This window comes from Silene latifolia, chromosome 7 (assembly GCF_048544455.1).
Source record: "Silene latifolia isolate original U9 population chromosome 7, ASM4854445v1, whole genome shotgun sequence".
NCBI lineage: Eukaryota > Viridiplantae > Streptophyta > Magnoliopsida > Caryophyllales > Caryophyllaceae > Silene > Silene latifolia.
Genome location: NC_133532.1, coordinates 71373184 through 71395058, shown reverse-complemented (window position 1 = coordinate 71395058; position 21875 = coordinate 71373184). Strand labels below are relative to the sequence as shown.

Here is a 21875-nt window from a genome sequence, read left to right as displayed (position 1 = left end):
TTCTTTATGATTGTCATAATTTTAATTTATGTAATTTTTGAATTATGTAATTTTACTTAGTATGGCCTTAGATTTTAATTGGTATTTCCCGAAATGTATGGAAATATCGATTCGGTTGTAATTTGTATTGTGATATCGTATCACCGTTTTGTAATTTAATAGATTTATTTTATTTTAGTTACAAATGTATAATAGGAAATTATGTAATTTATTATGTAATTTTATTCATTCCGGAGTTCCCAAAGACGGATTTCTTCAAGAATGGCGATACATAAAGACGGTGTTACCTCGAGATGCGTGCCACAACCGAAGTTCAAGGGGCCAATGGAGTTGGTTTCCGAATATGTAATAGTTAAATAGTTTTTCTATTTTAGGAAAGGCCATACTAGGATTTATTTATTTTTATGCTTGCATTTTATTTTATGTCGCATGCATCGCTAAATCGCCATAACTAAAACATGCATCCTATTTTATCGAGTTCATCGACCGTGTCAATTAAAATTATCGTAGTTCACCGCTTTAGTTCACTTAAAACGTGATAGATAATAAATTGACATGACCTCTCGCTAAAACAATTAATTGAGACATAGCCTTACCAAATAGTAGAAACCATGAAAACCTATTTCGCGAGGGAGTGCGCTCGGCACCACCGGGGTACAAACCTTGTTACGTAGGGGAAGTGGGTGATAAATGTCTATCCACCGAATTCATGTTGATAAGGGATGTATCGGTCACACCGTGCGCAAGTTAATGTGGGTTTGGATCATGGACACATTTATTCGAAATTTGGATTGAACTCAACAAAAGTTTTTGATAAGGGATGTATCGGCCCCACCGTGCCCTTGTCGAATGTGTTTTGGGCTAAAGATAAATGTTAATGTAATATTATCGACCAAGAGTTCTAAAAGTAGAATCGATTAAACGTTAATCCACCGAGTTATATTGATAAAGGATGTATCGGCCCCACCGTGCCTAAGTCAATATGAATTTGGGTCTTGAAATCATTTATCATAGTTGGGTAGAGGTCACTATGTAAATGCTATACTTGTTTTTCAAGTATTAATAAAACGATAAATGTTAAGTTTTCCTCTATTCCGTTTTTTATATTGTTCTATTTCTTTACCACAATTCATATACGATATCATTTCGATTTTGATAACGAATCTCCATTAAAACATCGTAACTAAAGACAAAATTTGAATTTGCTTCTAAAACCTCAAACGAACCATTGCTAAGGATCTCTTGTAAAGAGTATAGATTAAAGTTATTCATTATCAAACAGGTTTTTGATTCTTGACTAACACTTCTACTTACAATGGACTATGTTTCATATGCTTAATTGAATTAAGTACCTTGAAGCGATAAATTGTTTTGGTGATTAGATTTTCAGAATTCGTAATTGACCAAAATAACGCAACCACTTCAATGAAAGTTTTAAGACTAAAACGAACAAATGAAGAGTAATCTTCATGAATTCAATTTTGCTTCTCAAAGCAAAGACTCATTGAAATGAGTGGGAGCATTCTCTTAAACCGTTAAGATGAGGACGAGGTTCAAGAAGTAAAGATAATAATGGAATTGATACAAGGTAATGTTAAAAGTAAAGTCATTGAGGAATGACGATACTAAACCTATAAATCCCGACCAATAAAGTTTCCATTGTCTTAAATGTTGGACACAAGAAAGGAAACTGCTCCAAATTATTGAAGAATCAACAAGTTAGTTGTGGGACATCTAATGGGACCTTCTTCTTTAAATGTTTATTTGATTAAACATAAATTTTGCTAGTACCACTTCGTCAATATTAGAAACCAGTGGAGGTTTTCATCATTGTACTTGATACATAGGATGATTAGAATATGACGACTAGCAACAATAATGTCGAGAGATAGAGTAATTGTGTACTCAATCTAGTTTTTGGATTTAAAGTTGTACTTAATTGTGACTATTAAGTGCATAAACTCTAAATAAGAATATAAACTTGTTAAGATACAAAAAGGGTTTTCACTTTTGTGACCCTATACACCATGATTTGATGTATGGCTAGCCCATTATCAAGGTGATTATATTCTAAAACAAACTAGAATGATATATCATGTAGATGATGTAAGATTCAAATTGGTAGCCCATGATTAAACCTTAAATTTTGGAGTGATGAACGTAAAGAGTTATCGAGTACTCTTGAAACCATTAGATTGTTAATGGTATATGCGTATCTTGTATTCAAAGCAAGATGTCTCATGCCTTTTTGTTGAAAAGGAGATCGAGGTTGTAAATCATCTATCCAAAATAGGTTGATCATTATCTTTTACCAACGATTTAAGTTGACACTAATATGTTCACTTAATAAGGTAAATAGAGAAATCTTTGAAGAATTTCAAAGATTTCAAGGAATCACGATTTAGTCGTGATGGGATTATCAAAGTGAAAACTTTGATATAAGCCAAAGGAATTGTGTTATAGTATCACAAATTAATCTCTCTTAACACGCATTATGGGATAATGTATGATTGGATAAGAATTCAAATGCTATTCGATAAGGTTTGGACTTCGATCAAGTTATTTTGAGTTACTTGATCCTTTTGGGGATTTTATCATTTTGTCTAAATTATTTTTCCACTAAATCGAATCATATGAGATATGAAATGGTAAGGGTACCATGTTTGTAAGTTTTCACAAGAAACAAATGCTCATTTTTCCCTCTTCAATTATCACGAGTACGACGGGTTTGCGGCTCGTGAAGCTGTCTTTCTAAAATACAAGTTTATTTTTAGAAGACAGAGTGGGAGAAATTATTCAAGAGCCACAAAGAATGCCACAAAAAATGTTATGTCGCAAGAAACTGGTCTTTCTTGGCTACATGAGACGTTTTGTGTAAGACGTTGTTTCTTCAAAACCTAGGAGGTTAAATTCGTCACTTGTTAAAAATGATGAATTCATGCTACTTTTAAGAAAGTAAAGAGCTTATAACTTACAAAAGAAATTGTTTGATTCAAGTTGATTACTTCTGGAAAGTAATCGACAAAGGACTTACATAAGAGTGTTTAAGTCACAACTCAATACAAGGCTTAGAGCCATGAAAATCCGAAATAAAAGGCTTGATTAGTGACAAAGGGTTTTGCACTAATAAAGAGATATTTCATAGCAAGATTAGTTGCAAAGGGTTTTGCACTAATTGAAATGCTTAAGTCTATTTGGATCTTCTTAGGGATTGTGTTTCATTATAAGGTTATGAAATACACAGCAAGTGAATCTAAAACCCACTTCTTCAATAGAAGCAATGTATTCAATACATGTCATAAGTTTTATAGATTCTTGCAATCCTAAGATAATGTGAAACTTAAGAGAGGATCTTAAGTAGGACATCAATGAGTTAGAATCAACATTTTGATCATGTGATAAAACATTTCTCGATAAGTCGAGAAGTTGTGTTTATACATGGATTTTAGTGGGAGTTACGGAATTTTTAATTAGTCCGATATGTGGATGACACATTGATCATTGAGAATGATTTAAGATGTTTGGAGTATTATAATACATCTTGAATATCCGGATTTATGAAGATAAATCCACATGATATTAGCGCCAGTAAGGAGTCTTATGTTGATAAGATTCATGACTAGTTCAATTAAATTGAACATATTTGATTGATTTCATTTGCTTCCGCTGCCGAATCAATTAAAAAGAAATGATGTATAACACTTCATATGCTTTGAGTATGATGAATTGTTTTCAAAAATCGAATTTAAGTAATCTTTACCAGGTAAGCTGTAAAGATTACCCTTAAGTGCTTGCAGAAGCATTAAAGAAGTAAAGCAAAGTGTTTATGATGCAATTTTGTGTAAGGGTGTTACACAAGTGACAATTGACAATTGAGATTGTGCATGGTTTCCGACAAAACCATAATCAAAACACATTAAGATGGTTAAGATACCATTGTGGCTATGTTAATTAAGAAGTAGATTTTCTAGAATCGTTCTAGGCAATAAAGAACAATGAGAGATATTTATAACGGAAATTGAGTACACTTGCAATCATGAGATGTGCAAGAAGGATGAGTCCCGCACACTGTGAAAACAGTGGGAGCTATTCTTAGGCTAGAGGGCCTATGTCTTGATTGGATTTCGACACGTACTCAGAAAGTTTTGTAATGCAAATGTATACATTACAAAGAAAAACGAGTATGTAGTAAGGTTGAGTAAGGTACAAGAAATTGATAAAACCTACTAACCAAAGCCTTCACAACGGCTAAACATGATGAGTCATGTCATTTCAATTGAATTGAAATGAACAACTACGTACAAGATCAAATTAGATTATAGAACATGAAATAGTAATCAGGCATTGACTATTCATGTGTGGTAATCGCATTTGTCGTTCGAGTTTTATTTTAAAACTCTTTTATTATACTTTGTTACATCCAAACGGGTTGTGGAGACAATTGAACCCCGTTAAAGTGAACATGGATTAACATTGTATTTGCCCATAGTTACTTATATGAGGTGACGTCTCGAAGTGACTAGAGTGTGATGCGATTGATGGCAAGTTCAAGTGCCATAGAGTCATGTGAGATGACTAGTCGATCACATAGGCAGACTGTTAGGAACATTTTGTCGGGCCCTATGACCGCTTATAGAGTTCTGGCAATTTATATAGCCTGGTCGTGGCGAGAGCTACTATAGTATTCTAATGAGTCGATTCTATTGACTAAAGACTGTTCACCTAAGATGGCACAGTTTCAGATTAACTTTGATTTGTGTTACTACGACCTTCGTAAATGGGGTCAAATGGGCATATTTTGGGTTATGATGGCTGTGGCTAGTCGAAGGGAATGAGTGCGATAGGAATTGTCCACCCCCTTGTCAGGGTTAAAACAATATCTCAGGGCCACTCGAGGAGTAATGAACTGGAAATGCGTGGCCACGCTCGGAAGGTATCCAGAGTGGATAAATCCGGTCAATCAGTTATTCTCCAGATCGAGGAAACCACTCTCGATATGATCACTTGCAAGTACGACCTGAAAGACACCTTGCATTGAGTGGGAGATAGTAATAGGACAAGAGAATTGTTGACGCACACTTGTCGAGGACAAGTGGGAGATTGTTAGGAAATGTGTCCTCAACAATAGTGCGATCACATGATTTAAATATCATTATTAAATATCATTTTAAGAATACATGTGGGATGTAATATTTTACAAGTCAACTGGTCCACACATATCGGTAATGATTGGCTGACTAGAGTTTGACATTACGCTGTCGTGCGGCGGTGGTGATCGATTGATCCCCTTAGGTCATACCTATAGGAAATACTCTTAATTGATTATTTAATTAATCGTATACCGATACGAGTTAATTAAATTGCTTAAAATTGACGGATAATTTTGTGAGTATAATTTACGTATCTTATTGTAAATATGATTAAATAAGATATGGTCTAAGTAATCGAATTGTTTTATTACTTAGATGAAATTATTGTTTACAGAAACAATTGAAACGAAATGAATAAATTATTATAAATACAGAATGTTGTAGTTTATAATTTGGAAACTTTTGGTACAAGTAATTACGAATTACTAGTCGATTTTGTAAATGACATATTTTATGAGTATGTTGATTTTTAATATGTTAAAAATACATTACAATTTCATATGTCAAGTAACATGTCACATATGTTACAATTGACAAATGACAAAATAAAATGGAGCATCCATTTTATGTTGTATATGCCGAAATAATGGAGGGAGTATATGATATACATTGTGTTTTTATCTTGAGTGGAAAACACAATAATTATACCTAAAGGAGTAGCCATGCACACCTATGCTTTTGAGAAGAGCAAAAATAAAAGGTATTGGGCTACCTACCCAAGGCCCCCTCTCTCTTCTCTTTTTCGGCCCTATCAAAAGAAAGAGAGCAATTTTTCCTCTCAAATTATTCATTCATTTTGTGATACACAATACAATTTTCTAGTGTAAGAAAATGGATAATCTCTACAATATATGATTTTTCTAGAGAAATAAACTCACAAAATTACTCCTCTCTTGACCGAAATATTCAAGAGTAAAATTACAATTTATATTGTGTCAATTTTATAGTAAAACTAATATTATTACTAGATCTAAATAATATTAGTTATTATGAGTATTCCTTGGGTATATGCTTTTGGGAGGGATTCTATACTTGAATCCTTGTTCTTCCATTTGGAGAGCTCAAGAACAAGTGAGTAGGAGAACTCACTTGTGCCCATAAGAACCGAAATTACAATGTAAGGGTGATTTCTTCTTTATTTTGCTACCTTGTTTGCATGCATAAGACCCTTATTTAATTTTATGACAAATTAATTTATAACATATATGAGTATGTTTATGTATATAGATCTACATTCCCTTCAGAATGACCCTAGGAGCTCGTGAAAACATGTTCACAAGCTTGATGTATATCTCATGAGCGGTGCTAATCTTTATAGCACTTCGTTGGAGTTCGGCCTGCATAGCAAAGATCAACAAATTTTTTATCGCGGCTGACTCTTTTTGGTAAACCTCATAGGTTTGCCTAGCGGCGGGGGTGGACCTAGTATTAGGTTCGGAGGGAGATGCCTCGGTAAGGTAACGAAGCTTGTCGTCACCTTGCGCGGCCAAGCGAAGTTGCGCGTCCCAATCGGCGAAATTAGACCCATTCGTTTCTAAGTTACATCGATCCATGAAGGATCGGAGACATGACACATTGGTAAGCTTGGTGGAACTAGTGGATGCGGACGTGATTGGAGTTGCCATTGCGGTTGATAAAACAAATTTGACTACAAAATAGGCAATGAAGGAATTAATTATCATCTATCGTTTTAATAATACTCGTAAATTTAACTACAAGTATTGCATTTATATAGTGAACTCCACCCAACTATATAAATGATTCCGAGATCCAAATTCATAATAATATGGGCACGGTGAGCCGATTCATCCCTTATTAATATAACTCGGTGGATTAACTCTTTAATCGATTCTACTTTTAGAACTCTCGGTCGATAAAAATTACTCTAATTTTCATCTTTAGCCCGGAACACATGCGGCTACGGTCACGAATACTTCCGTTGAGCTCAATCAAAATTTCGATGTAATAACATTTTACTACCCCACTTCGCCAACGTAACAAAGTTTGTATTACGGTAAAGCCGACTTAACTCCCTTATGAAATTAGTACTTCATGGGTTTCTACTATTTGGTAAGGTTATTTCTCAATTTTTTAATATGTGAGAGGTCTTGTCAATTTATTATCTATCACGTTTTAAGTGAACTAAAGCGGTGAACTACGATAATTATAATTGACATGGTCGATAACTCGATATGATATGCATGTGTTGTTATGGCGATTTGGCAATGCATGCAACATATTAAAAGAAATGCAAAGCAATAAATAAAATTCCTAGTATGGCCTTCCTAAAATATAAAATCAAATAATCTATTACATATTCGGAAACCAACTCCTTTGGTCCCTTGATTTTTCAAGTGGCACGCCTCCCAAGACACCGTCTTTATCGGATCACCTTTCCGAATGGCACCGTCTTTGAAGATGCTCCATAATTACAAATAATAACAAAAATACAAAGCTATTCCTATAATACATTTGTAAAATGGAAAAACTAATAAAAATAAAAGTGATACGAGATCACATTAAATTACAACCGAACCAATATTCCCTTTCATTACGGGTAATATCGATTAAAACTAAGGCCATACTAAGATAAAATTACATAATTCAAAATTATATAAATAAAAGACATTCAACAATTGAAATATGCAGCATTATAATATATACCTATCATGCCAAATGATATGCAAAATCGCCCTATTTAACTTATGTCGTACATATAACCCGGTTTTATGGAAATGCGTGATAATAACCTTTTAAAATCATTAATTAACACTTAAATCACATCTAAGCTCAAGTTAATTATCCTAACTCTTTTTAGGACTCAAAAATTAGTCATCACATAATTTTTGACAATAATTCAACTTGATTTAATTATATGCTCATTTTTGACTTTAAAATCATAATATTTATGAAATAAATCTAAATTAATTTATAAAAATTTCAAAATTTGAATTTTAAATTTTTGAACATTCTGGAATACTTCCATGACACTCATAATATCAAAAATAATGGTTAAAATTTTCGAATTAATTTTGAGAAAATATAGTTGCATATTATCGGTTTTATCTCATAAAATATTTAAAGTATCCAAAAATTACTCCAATAATTTTTACAACCTTAGATATTATTAGTGGGATATTAATGCAACTTAAAATAATTTTCTCAAGCCATACAATACGTTTTAGCTAATTTTGCTAAAATAGTCACTATTTATGCCATTTTTACTCTAAAAATCGATAAATTACGCTAAAATAGATCTTTTAATCTCGAAATTTATATACACTCTGTAAATTATGCATGTGACATCATATTAAAAAATCATGTCTTAATTCAAAATTAACTATTTTTAAACATTTTACCTCTTTTAATCCATTTTTATCTCATAAAAATCATAAATCATGCAATATTAATCAAATTAATACGAGTTTTTACACTCAACTTGTAAAATATTCATGTGAGGTCATATAAAATTTCCAAGGTCAGAAACTTAGTTTAACTATTTTTAGCATTTTAATTCCCATTTTAGTCATAAAAATGTAATAAAATGACCAAAAATCATTAAAATGAGCAATAAATTTCCATAAATCATAAAAATGACCTAAAAACATTTTAGGACCAGAATATATAACATGCATGGTGATTTCGTGGCTTATACTTATAAATCACAAATTTTTAGTTTTATGTGTTAACTTTTTAACTCGGAAAAACAATAACCGATTATGCATGCAACATCCTTATGCTCTGATACCATTTGCTAGGTTCATATACCTATTATTAGACTCCTCTGATAGCGAAAAAATTAACTTGTTAATTATATGTTCTTTAGATCTAGTGCATGCATAACAAAATTAAAGATTTATAAGAAAAATCAATGTCCGTTACATTGATGATTGGTTCGAAATATTGGGCACAAGTAAGGTCACCTTCCTTCACTTGGTCTTGAGCTTAATATTATGGATGATCCTCCTAGGACTCCAAGTATAAAAGCCACTCCAATAAATTGCACCCAAGAATAATCTCAAAAAATTCCTACTAATTAATATTAACTAGATATGTAGTAGAAATATAACCTTAATAATACTAATATTTCTTGTATTACTACCTCTAGCAATAGATTGATGTGTATTGGTATTTGTGAGAGTTTTTTAGCAATTGCATGTGAGGGAAAATTAGAGAGAAAAACAAGCAAAAGCAAGCAAAATGAGCAACAAAATGCTCATTTATGTGAGCCAAAACCGGTGGCCTCACCAAAGGGGGAATCATTTTGCTTTTGTTTTTACTCTTTTGTATAGTGTAGGTAGAGTGTAGGGAACATATATGTAAGATGTGGTATGAATAAAGCTTGTGTGATATGTCACAATCACACTTCAATCAACACAAACAAAAGACAAAAGAGCATCTTTTTTTCTCTTCATTTGGCCGAAAATTTGGACCCATTTTGGTCCATTTTTACTATTTGTCATTTGTCCCACAAATGCTTATAAGTCATATGTTTAACTATCTTACATAATTAATTATTAATGTAATCATTTAACACTTAAATATCACAATTAATAATATAATATACACTCCACTTTTTGAGTAGTATACTACCATTATATCAACATATAATGGGTCCCATAATTACTAGTTAGTTAAAATTACAACTTCTTGTAACTTTAAATAACTAATTACCTCTACCTCTAAACTTTTATAATACCTCATCTAATTTAGTAATTTAACGCTTAATTACTAAATTAAATCTTATTTAATCACATTACAATAAGACACAAAATTGCACTCCCATAATTAAGGATTTAATTAATTTGTATCACATACAATTAACTAAATATCTATTTGGGCCTCATCCTATAGGTGTGACCTAAAGGGATCAACTGACCACCACCGTCACACGACAGTAATGTCAAACTCTAGTTAGCCAATCATTACCGATTAATGACGGTCAGTCGACTATATAAAGAATCATCCCTCACATATTCTTAATATGAGATTTAATAATGATATTTAAATCATGTGATCGCACTATTATGGAGGACACATTTCCCAACATTGAGACCTATTTAAGAGAGTTTGAACAGCTAACCTTATAGTGTGAGATCAATGAGAAGCCTGAGCAAAGGATTGCTAGATTCTTAGAAGGGCTTGATAAGAATATTGCTACTAAGGTTAGGATGCAACCACTTTGGTCTTATGATGATGTTGTCAACTTGGCACTTAGAGTGGAAAAAATGGGGAAGTCTAAACCTACTACACCTAAACCCAAACCTATCGTTAGACCCTACACTGGTGTTAAAATTACTGAAACACCTAAACCCGTGTCCCAAACAGGGGGAGACAAGGGGAAGGCACCTATGTTCCCTAAGTCCAACCCACCTCTGACCAAAGAAAAGACTAAATGCTTTCAATGCCAAGGGTATGTCCACTTCTGGAAGGACTGTCCTTCCAAGAGAACATTGAGAGCAATGAAAGTAGAGGCGTGGGAAAGAGAGGGTTCAGTTGAGTATGAGGAGGAACGAGTACATGAGGAGACAACTCTTGAGGAGGAACCCAACCAGGAACAAGTCTTGGCTCCCCCTGATACAGGCCATAGTCTTGTTTTATGTAGGGTAATGCACTCTCAACAGGCACCATTGGAGGAGGATCAAAGATCCCCCATTTTCAGGAGTAGATGTTCTATTTAGGGCATGGTATGCAACTTGATCATTGATGGTGGAATCTGCACCAATGTGGCATCTATCACGATGGTTAACAAGCTTAACCTCAGTGCCCAGGAGCACCCCAATCCTTACAAGCTCAGATGGCTAAACAAGGGAGCAGAGGTTAATGTGGATAAACAATGCCTGGTTCCATTTTCAATTGGCAATGTTTATAAAGATGAGATCTTGTGTGATGTGGTCCCTATGGATGCCTGCCACCTACTGTTGGGTAGACCTTGGGAGTTTGACAAGAACTTTATCCATCAGGGGAGGAACAATACCTATTCCTTCAAGCAAGGCAGCAAGAAGATCACATTGACCAAGCCACAGTCCAGGTCCAGGCAACACCCACTGCACCACCAGAGATACCTGCCAAGAGGTTCACAAGATCAAGCTTTTAGCTGCCACCATGGCCAGGAGAAAGGAGCCTCAATTAAAAAGTCCAAGCAAGGTCCCTAAGCATCAACAAGCATCCACACCAGGCATCCTAAAAATGCAATGTAATCCAGCCAAAAAATTCAGCAACAAGGCAAGGCAGTTACATGTTGAAGTTAAAGCATAAAGCAACATTTCCTTATTCGGTGAGGTATTTGTGAGGCTCCTTAAAAAGGGTACTGCAGCATTTTCCACAAAGCCTGCCACAATACAACAACAAGAAGCCTTGACTTCAGCTAGCCACCAAATGAACAAGAACCGTGCGAAGAAGACAGACAAATGACAAATTTGCAACAATGCTTTATTTTCAGTCTGTTTTACCCATTTGATTTTATTTTCACTTGTTCACTTTATTTACAAGTTTGTAAGATAATTTATGTTGTTTGTACTCATCTTAGATTAATTCTAGACCTTTGGATGCTAGGGTTTCGAATTGTAATGCAAGACAAGGCCTATATAAGGACCTGTGTCTCATCTGTTTCAAGCAGATTATTTTGAATGAAAAATTAGCCTTGAGACTTCTCTCATTTCTTTCAAACTTGTGTTTAAATTGTAGTTTGGAACCTTGGTCTGGTGATTAACCTGTGATCTATGTGGTTAATTGATCAAAGTCAGTTTGGCATCATTAAGTTGAACATGTGTCTAACTATGGTTATAATACTACGGTTTTATGAGTCTCTGGGTACTCTGTCGAGTAGGGGTGTGTTGCGATTTAAAAATAGTTTCTGACCTGTTGGGTACTCGATCGAGTAGCCTTGATACTCGATCGAGTAGGCGGCACTAGATCGAGTAAGTCAGTTACTCGATCGAGTAGCCCGGTTTGCGGGTAATGTTTTGTCGGGTTTTGTTAATAATGCGAATTAATATATAAACACTTCCGTCACTTTCATAATACGCTTTTACAAACCTAATTACTTTCAAAAGAGATTTCAACCTACGTACTTCGCACTCATCACATTATTGACAAATCCCGGAGCTTGGTGATACGTGCATATTGTATAGTCTTTTTAGCCTATTTCAGCACGTATTTCCATGCATTTCCGTACTGTTTATATAGTATTATGCCCCGAATTGGCTACTTTGGTTCGTTTTGTCCTTTTTGTAGAAATGAACGCGAAAGTAGTGGAATCGTACCCTTTTTCGTCCTTTTTGCATGCATTTAGAGGAGACGGGATTTTCTAGAGTGAGATACTACATTGGAATGCGTGAAGACACGGTTTACAAGGCAGTCGGTGACGAGAGTGGGCAGATTTAAAGGAATAAGACTCGATCGAGTAGTTTTGTTACTCGATCGAGTTGTTTTCATGGCCTTAGTTGATCGATCGAGCAGTTTCTTACTCGATCAAGAAGTGCTGAAAGAGAGGTTACTCGATCGAGTGGATTTATTCTACTCGATCGAGTGGTTTCTGTTGGCGTGGGCTTTAATTAGCCCGTGAGTTGTTTTAAGTTGATAAACTTAGTTATTTTCCTATTTAAGCACGCATTAGCTAGGTCATTGGGACTATCCTTTACTTAGCTTTTATCTATTCTTCACAACAAGACTACGTTATTTTTCCTCTTCACTGTAACCTTATTTTCGGGATTGTTTCGCTTGGATTTGTGTGTTTTTTACGCCGGATTCGCACGATTGTAATCTTCTTCTCCCTTCTTAATAATAATCTCTATTTTGATTGCTCTAATTACTTGTTTTGCTTCATTTATTTTCTGCCCTAATTCTCTTTTATGCACTTTATTACTTATTTCATTATGTTTATTGTGAGTTCATTGTTTGTTGTTAGTTTGGATAATATTAATAGCGATAGGAGTAGCTAAATCTAATTCATGTTGGGATTAGGGGATCTGCGGTAGAAATGTGACGATGTAGTAAATAAGTTAGATCAGCTAATTGTGGGATTCTGTCACCATAGCAATATAACTGTATTTTACCGACTTAGTTGAGTGCACGCCTCTGAGTCATCCTTTTAATCTGGCTAAAATTAATCCTGGATCGGAAGATTGGACTAAATAGGCCTGCTATGAACAGTAGACTACCCTGACGAGGACGGAAGTTAAGTTAGTTGAAGTTTAGGGTAGAAAGTGGACCGGAAGGACCTTTCCATAGCCGTCTCGCATTAATTTATCTAAGTTGTTTACAGTTGAGTCATTGGACTACCGTAGTGAACCGAAATCCTGACACGACCTTTCTCTATTTGATAGTTCAAATCTATTTTCCTGCCTTTACTGCTCTTGTCTTTACTTCTATTTCCTTTACACCTTCTAGTTTAGAAAACAATTTAAACAACCCCCCCCCCTCCCCCATTTGTGACCAAATAGACGGACTTCTACAGATATCTTGCCTCCCTGAGGAGATCGACCTGACTTTCCTAGCTATATAGTTAGTTTAGTTAGTTTATTTTTGATAGGTAAACGATAGACGTATCAAATTTTGACACCGTTGCCGGGGAGGCAATTGCCCTATCTGTCTTTGTTTCGTTTATTTTATCCGTCTCATGGAATTTTTATCCCTTGAGGCAGTGCTTATTATTCTTTTTCAGTGTTGTTTATCCCCAGGTTAGACAGGTTTGAGTTAGTTGCAGGTGATTCTGAGCCAGAAAGACTGCTCAGGCATAGACTCCGTCTGCAAAGAGAATCACGAAAGGAAGACTTGAGTACTTTCGAGCCATAGCTACATCATTTGCTTTTCGCAGAAGACCAGTTTTTAGAAGAAGACATTCCTATTTCTGCCGATTAACCAGTAAAGATGCCGAACATTGCTAGTCACTCGCAGCCTAAAGCATCGTATATTCCTAAATGTTTCAATATCCAGACTGAGGATGGGAATACATTTGACATCCGTCCGTCCTATATCAATCTGGTGGAGAGAAATCTATATAGAGGTGCGACAGGTGAAGACCCGAGGAAGCATATGGAGGTCTTTACGGACTAATGTTCTACTCTCCCCGCCACAAAGGGGGTAACTCAAGACAAGATCAAGGAGGTTCTGTTTACTTTCTCCTTGACTGATGCAGTCAGGGAGTGGCTGACTGATTTAGACCGTACGGCCGCAGGGGTTACAAACTGGGAGACCCTTGCTCTTGATTTTTATAAGAGATATTTCCCTCCACAGTGCACCAATCAGCTGAGGGCAAAGATTACGAGTTTCAAGCAGGCACCTGCTGAGACTTTCAATGAAGCATGGTCCCGTTTTAAGAAGTTGGTGAGGTCTCTTCCTCACCATGGTTTTGACCCGTGGTTTCTTTCTAACCAGTTCCACAGTTGGTTGTATGATGATCACAGAGCCATACTTGATGCGGCTTCTAATGGGAGATTCCAAGAGAATACCGACGATGATAAGGGATGGGCCCTTATTGAAGAGATGGCGAACCACAGTGCTGAATATGTAAACCTGAGGGATGGTATTAGAACACTTCATGCAGTCGATAAGCAAGTTGTGGCTCAGCTGGAAGCCATGAATGCTAGATTTGACAAGTTGGAGTTACATTCTGCCGGGGAGCCTCAGACGATCCATATGCTTACTAAAGGAGAGATCGTCACATGTGAGAGGTGTGGTAGCAACGACGGCCATACTGCTGTTAGCTGTCTTACAGAGAAAGAACAGGTCCTTGCCTTTCAACAATATAGGCAAGGAGGGGGTTCCTATTATAATAACAAAGGGGCATTCCATCCCAATTTGAGGTGGACTAGTCAAAATGTGCTCAATCCTACCCCTCCTCCGCACCAGCAGCAGTCATATGTTCCTCCACATAAGACTCAACAAGGCTTTCATAAGCCTCCTTCCTTTCCTACAGCTAATCAAGGTGCCTCGTCTTCTGGTGGGATAAGTTAGATAGGTGAGTTGAAGACTATGTTGCAGTCTTTGACAAAGCAGTGGAAGTTATGCGACCAACAAAAAGATGCTTCTATCAAGGCTCTTGAAACTCAAGTTGCCTAGTTATCCTGCGAACCAATCTGCAACGAAACCGGGTCACTAACCGTCATAAACTGACAAAAATCCACATGAGACGGTAAATTTAATTAATTTGAGAAGCGGTCGTTCATATGAGGGACCAGAAGTGTTGAAATCAGACCCGAGGAAGGAAATAATAGCTGATTAACAGTGTTCTGTCAAAGGAAATGAGCTGACGGCTAAGAAGGTACTCGATCGACTAGTTTCTGGAGGTCGATCGAGTAGATTTGCTGAAGAAAGTACTCAATCGAGTAGACCTTCTACTCGATTGAGTGAACAGAAAAAGCCAACTGCTCGATCGGGTGAATTTTCTACTCGATCGAATGGGAATTTTGGTCGATCGAGTAGTATGGATAATGGACAGCTTGATCGAGAGCCTGCTAGTGCTCGATTAAGTGAGAAATTGCCTGAAAGACCTCGTTCGAGAGGAAAGAAGCGTCCAAAGGATACAGAGCTTGATTCGGCTGACACGTTGGAAGAGAGAAACAAGGGACTCGATATACCCATCACGGTTCCCTTCTTGAGGTGTCTGCAGAATTGTAAAGCTAATCAACAATTCGGCAAATTTGCCGAGATCCTGAGAAGCCTGCAGGTCACTATGACATTCGCCGAACTGCTGACACATGTACCCTCTTACCTTAAATTTATGAAAGAAATTTTATCGCGTAAGAGCCACATTATTGATAATGAGGCGGTAGCCTTGACTGAGGTAGGGACGGCCCTAGTTCAGAATAAGTTACCTCCCAAACAGTCAGACCCGGGTAGTTTTTCGATTCCGTGTCATATTGGTACCCACTTGATTGATAACGCGTTATGCGATCTTGGCGCTAGCGTGAGTGTCTTACCACTGTCTCTGGCTAAGAGACTTGGTTTGACAAAGTTTAATTGCACCAACATGACTATTCAGATGGCCGACCGTAGCATATCACGGCCACTAGGTGTAATAGAAGACGTACCTGTTAAGATCGGGAGGTTCTTTATTCCCGTTGACTTCGTTGTACTTGACATCCCTGAAGATGCACATACCCCTATTAGTTTAGGGAGACCATTTTTATCTACTGCCCGTGCAGTAATAGACGTCGGGGGCAAGACATTGACTTTTCAGATTGGGGACGAGGAGCTGATATTCCATCAGTCTAAGTTCCGGAGGGCTCCCATGCAAGCTCAGCCTTGCAATGCCCTCTCTTCTATTGACCCTATTATTTACACAACAAATGAAAATTTGGAGTATTGTGCTGCTATTGTTACCCCTCCGCCTCAGATTGAGAGCAAAAAGGAGGAAAGTTCGTCTGTTTTCCTTGCTGCAGCTACAGATGAAAACAATGAAGGAGCTATCAAAGGGCATTGTGCAATTAATGTCAGTCAAGTTGGGAGTGACAGTGTTACAGCCGGTGAGAAAGGAGCAAGGGTGAGAAAAGTTCGAGCATATGTGGATGTGAACTATTCTCCTGCGAATTATTCAAGTTCAAGCTCATAGAAACTGAAGAGGATGATCAATGTTGCTGAGGTGACGTCCTCCAGTCAGGAGCCCTCCGAGGGGCTATTGAATACTATCTTGTATAAACAATTTTTAATTTTCCGTTGAATTTCTTTTATTGCTTTTAATTAGGACAATTAGAATTCAGACAATTTTTAGTGTAGATAGAGACTATAGACTGTTACCTTGCGTATTTGGTATTTTGGGATATTTTTGCAAGTGTTTTTATGCAGGTTTGGGGAAGTTTATGCAAATATAAAGGAAGAATGACGAATGACGGAGCTTACACGAGAAAAAGAGCTCGATCGAGTACTTTTTGTACTCGATCGAGTGGATTCTGTTCGATCGAGTAATGCCATACCAGTTGATCGAGTAAAGCATAAATGGGGAGTTCTCGATCGAGTAAATTTTTACTCGATCGAGTAGATGGATTATTAAAGTGCTCAATCGAGCAGTTCTAAACCACTCGATCGAGTAAAATGGGAATCGACACGCAGGGAGTTTCCTTTAACTCCTTTACTTTTGATTCTTAATTCATTTTCCCCCAATTTTTCGACTCTCCTCCTTTTTTACGATCAAAAACACCCCAAATCTCCATTTTTCTTGCCCTTTTACCAAATCCGTCACCTACATTGTGTTCATTGTTAATTAATTGACAAAAGCCCTCTACTTTCCCCTTGATTCGTGTTGCTTTACTCGGTTTATTGAAGGAATTAGGGTTCCGCGGTTTTCGTTCAAAAATCGCCTAATTTGCTTATTTCTTGTCAATTAATTCTTCTTTGTAGGATCTATAGCATCAAGTAAATAATTCCTACACCTTATTGTATTTTAATTTCATCAATTATGCCGTTAAGGAGGTGTATTAGGAATTTGAGTCTCGATTTCAGTTTTGGGTCGAACATTTCTACTAAAATTTCATTCCCCTGTTTAATTTACACTACTTGATGCTTGATTCCCATGCCTCATTGATTCTTACATGCTTAATTCGAATTTTGCGCGAAATTTGCGTTTAGGGGTCTTTACAGTCGAAATTTTTAACTGAAACCTGGTTTTCGATTGTAAAACTTGGTTTTTGATGCTGTCATATGTTTAGTCAACTTCATTTGTTGCTTAATTGCTGCTGTTGATGCTTGCTACCCCGCCCCTCTCGCTGTTTACCCGCTGACATTCGAACTTTTGAGGAATTTTGGGAATTTTAGGGCTGCAGTCGATTTTTTTCGACTGTTTGGGAATTATCATACTGTTTTCACGCTGCTTTCATGCTGTTTAGCCGCTGTTTTCTTATCAATTCCCCTGCCCTATTTATTCAAGATGGATTCTAGCTCAATGCCTCCGTCGAGCTCTTCTCGCCCCATCCTCGTTCTCTCTCGAGACGGTAGTCCCTGCCACTTACCGTCTCCGCACTTTTTTGACCAGCCGCTCCCGTGTTCTTAGTTTCAGCCGCTGGTACTATCTTTACACCAGCTAGCACTGCTGCTAGCTCTGTTTTGGCTGCCACTTCAGTTACAGCCACCACCACTGCTAGCATTGTGGTCGGGCTTACTTTTTTTCGGTTACTTGTCGTTAGGAGTACCTAGACCAAAACACAATTTATAACTTCACAAACAACTCTACAATTAGTAAAGAGGCAAGTAAAGGTCGGATCCCAAGGGACGGGAATTGAGATGATATTTCTATTGCAACTAGTGGTGTCTTAAGGGTGTCACAATTGGGGTTTGAAGTAGAAGATCACTAAACTAAATAGCAAAGAAAATAAACAAGCAAGATGAATTAAAAGGGATGTAAACAATTGATAAAAGGCACTAGGGTGTCATGGGGTCATAGGGGATTCATGAGAATTGATCATACAAACATATTCACAAGTTATAAGCAAGCAATTATTGTTGTGATGGATCGAGTTGGTTTATATCTTACAATCCTGGGAAAGTTTGGGTCCCGGAGCCGAATCAATTAGATTGTACAACACCTACAAATCGACTTAATCTTCCCTACTCAACAATATGCATGGTCTAATGAGACTCGAGTTGGTTTATGTCTTTCAAGTCTCATTGAAAAGATAGGTGATGGGTAAAAAATGCAAGGATTCATAGGCTCACATTTCATCAAACATAACATGTGCATAAGTTGAGATCATAACAAGCAAGCAAATAAACTATGAAAGCATATTAATTTAAGCATGAATCATTCCCCATGTTGGTTTCCCCTAATTACCCATTAACCCTAGCTAAGGAAACTACTCACTCATTATCATGTTGAACATGCTAGCAAGGTTGTCAATCATACCAACAAAGTGAAACATGATGAATAAATGAAAGTGATTAACAATAGTTAAAGAGGGATTAAGAGAATTATACCTACTAATGATGCCAATAATAAAGCAAATAATAAAAGAAGTACTTGATGCTTGATTGAGAGGTTGTCAATCTCCCAATAATAACCCAAATAATCTTCAATTACCCAAAATAAAGGATGAACAAGAGAGAGATTAAGGAAATAAAACTTGTATTAAAACTTGATTAAATGTTGATTACAAGATTAAAGAGAGATTTGATTGATATTAACTACTCTAAAGATTGCTAAAAAGAACATGCTCTTCTAATTAGACTAATGGGGTATTTATAGTGGGGATTAGGTGCATGAATTAGGGTTAACTAAGGGCTTAAATGACGATTAAGTCCCTTGTTGAGGAAACGCCGGTCTCTTTTGGAAGACTCCGGTCTATAGAAAAAGATGTGCATCCTTCCTTGAAGCTTGAAGAAGACGAAATGGGTCTGTCTGGGAATCCGGGCGTCTTTAGCACGGGACAGGCGGATTCTGCAGCTTCTGCCCGGGCGTCTTCTGGAGCTTTTGCCCGGGCGTCTTGGGGTTGAAGACGCACGGATTGTAGGGTGAAGACGGGCCTCTTCTAGACAATCCGCACGGATTGTCAGGCAGTCTTGTTTCTTCTTCTTTTCTTCCTTTTACTTCATAGAATCCTTGAGGATTTCCATGGGGATGGAAGGATCTTTTCTCATCATTGCCCATCTACTATAGTATGTACAAAGGTCTTCTAATCATGTCTCTCCTTGATGCTTGATCATTGAATTCAATCAATTTAGCCTCATTTTGCCATGAAAATGCAAGGTTTGCACTCCTTTCCTACCAAGGACACAAAACCTCAAAGAATATGCAAAACAAAGAACTAAAGACAATAAATGACCAAAATATTCACTAAAAAGCATGGGAACAAGGCTAATTCGGGGACTAAATATGCTCTAATTATGGTCACATCAAATATCCCCAAACCGAACCTTTGCTCGTCCTGAGTAAAGAGGTGACAAAGACTAGGACCATTATTTAAACTAACTTAATAACATAGCCGATATGAGATAATTAGCGGGTCTCACTCCGCCCCTTCAACTCACAACAAGACAACCATGAGGTAGGATGCCTTCTTGCAAGGCAAGGTGGGTCTTGCCAAAATGGCGACACATCCAAACATTAAGCACACAAAATCAAATAATGGATGTATCTACAATTGAATAGCCACTTTCCTCATCTAAGTGGTGAAAATTATCTACAAGGGAAGCATTTCAAGGTTACACACTCCTTCATAGATGCAATTTCTTCAAACTACAAAGCCTAGAAGGATACCAATAAATCACCTCCAAGTTGTGTCAAGCTAGGGTACCTTTGTCCTCAATCGTTAGATGCTTTTGTCAAGAATAGACTCCCTATGGTGTTAGAAACACTGGAGGATCGCGGAATTCCCCCTCATGCCTAGACAAGAAGAAGGGTCATCCCCTCTCTACCATGCACAAAAATGGATACGATGGATAAAGGGATCAATAGATATTTGAGTTTCACTTTGAGAGTTTGCTTTTGTTTTTGTTTTTCCCCCCAATTTCTTGTGGCATTTGACATTTGAGAACACTTCCTTGCCATTTCTTTTTGATTTTTGGCATTTCAATACTTGACAACTTTTCAACTTTTGCATTTTCTTTTGAACATTTTCAAAGTCACCCCATATGTAGTGAGGGTGGCTTATATTTGAAGTTTTAGGAGTTCTATTTTTGCTCCTTTTTTCATTTGATGCATTTTTCAAACTTTCTTTCACTTTTCATTTCATTGAACTCAAATTGATTTCTTTTTGTGCCCATTCCCTTTGATGACAAAAATGTGGTAGAACATGGATGATGGATGGATGCATGGTTTCAAGGGTCACCTTGGAATAAACGGTAGCCAAGGAGTTATCACACCACAAGGTACTCTTGAGTAGGCCTTAATCCATGGGTCAAAGGATACTAGCATGACACATCCTAGGGTGTTTTACAAGTATTCTAACAAGCAAAGTCTTAAGAAGAAAAAGCATCTACTAGGGCCTATATACACTTGTCAAATTTCCCAAGTAGACGGTTTCGCAAAATTTTCTAACATGCAACTACATGCCATGATGCAACTACCATATAAACATCCTAATGCAAATGATTCTACCAACTAATATGACATATAAACTAAATGCAAGTCCTAAGTTCACATTGTTATACCGCATCAATCAAAATAAAGTCACATCGTCATTAACATAAAGAGGAAAAAGGAGATTGGAAAGATCATACCATGCGGTCATCAATATCCTCATGTCTCAGATGTGGCGTAGTCGCTCAATGTGAACAAGGATAAAACAAACACAATATATACAACAATATATACATGACTACATTACAAAGGAAAAGAACTTTTTTTGGGGTTTTTTAATTTTTCAAATTTTTATGGTTTTTCAAATTTTTTGATTTTTTTGGATTTTTGAATAAGAGTTAAGTTAGAATTCCCCATCTCCACACTAACATGGGCATTGTCCTCAATGGCTAAAATGATGGGAAATCATGTAAGCATGATGCATGAATTCTACACTAAATGCAAGCTACACTAATCTACACTACATGATGCATGGGTTTTTTTGTTTATGACGGAGAGCGTAATTTAGATTACCTCCCGTTGCGTATGCATGTACTTCCCCAAACCGAGTTAGACATTATTTCTAATGTCCTAAAGTTGGGGTAGTTCATGCACACAAGATGAAATGCATGAAACTAAATTTGTCATTTTGGATTTTCAAAAGTGGGAACAATGAAATAAGAACACCTCAATGGGGCCGAGTTGTTACTCCTCTATGTTTCTAGGACTCAACCAAC

General features: G+C 36.7%; 1 non-coding gene across 1 annotated transcript; it reads right to left on the bottom strand.

Annotated features, from left to right (window-relative positions):
- Positions 1-14397: 14397 nt before the first annotated feature.
- Positions 14398-14503, bottom strand: LOC141593375 (small nucleolar RNA R71). The gene has a single exon (XR_012521463.1). It is a non-coding gene; the product is annotated as a small nucleolar RNA R71 (small nucleolar RNA).
- Positions 14504-21875: the final 7372 nt, after the last annotated feature.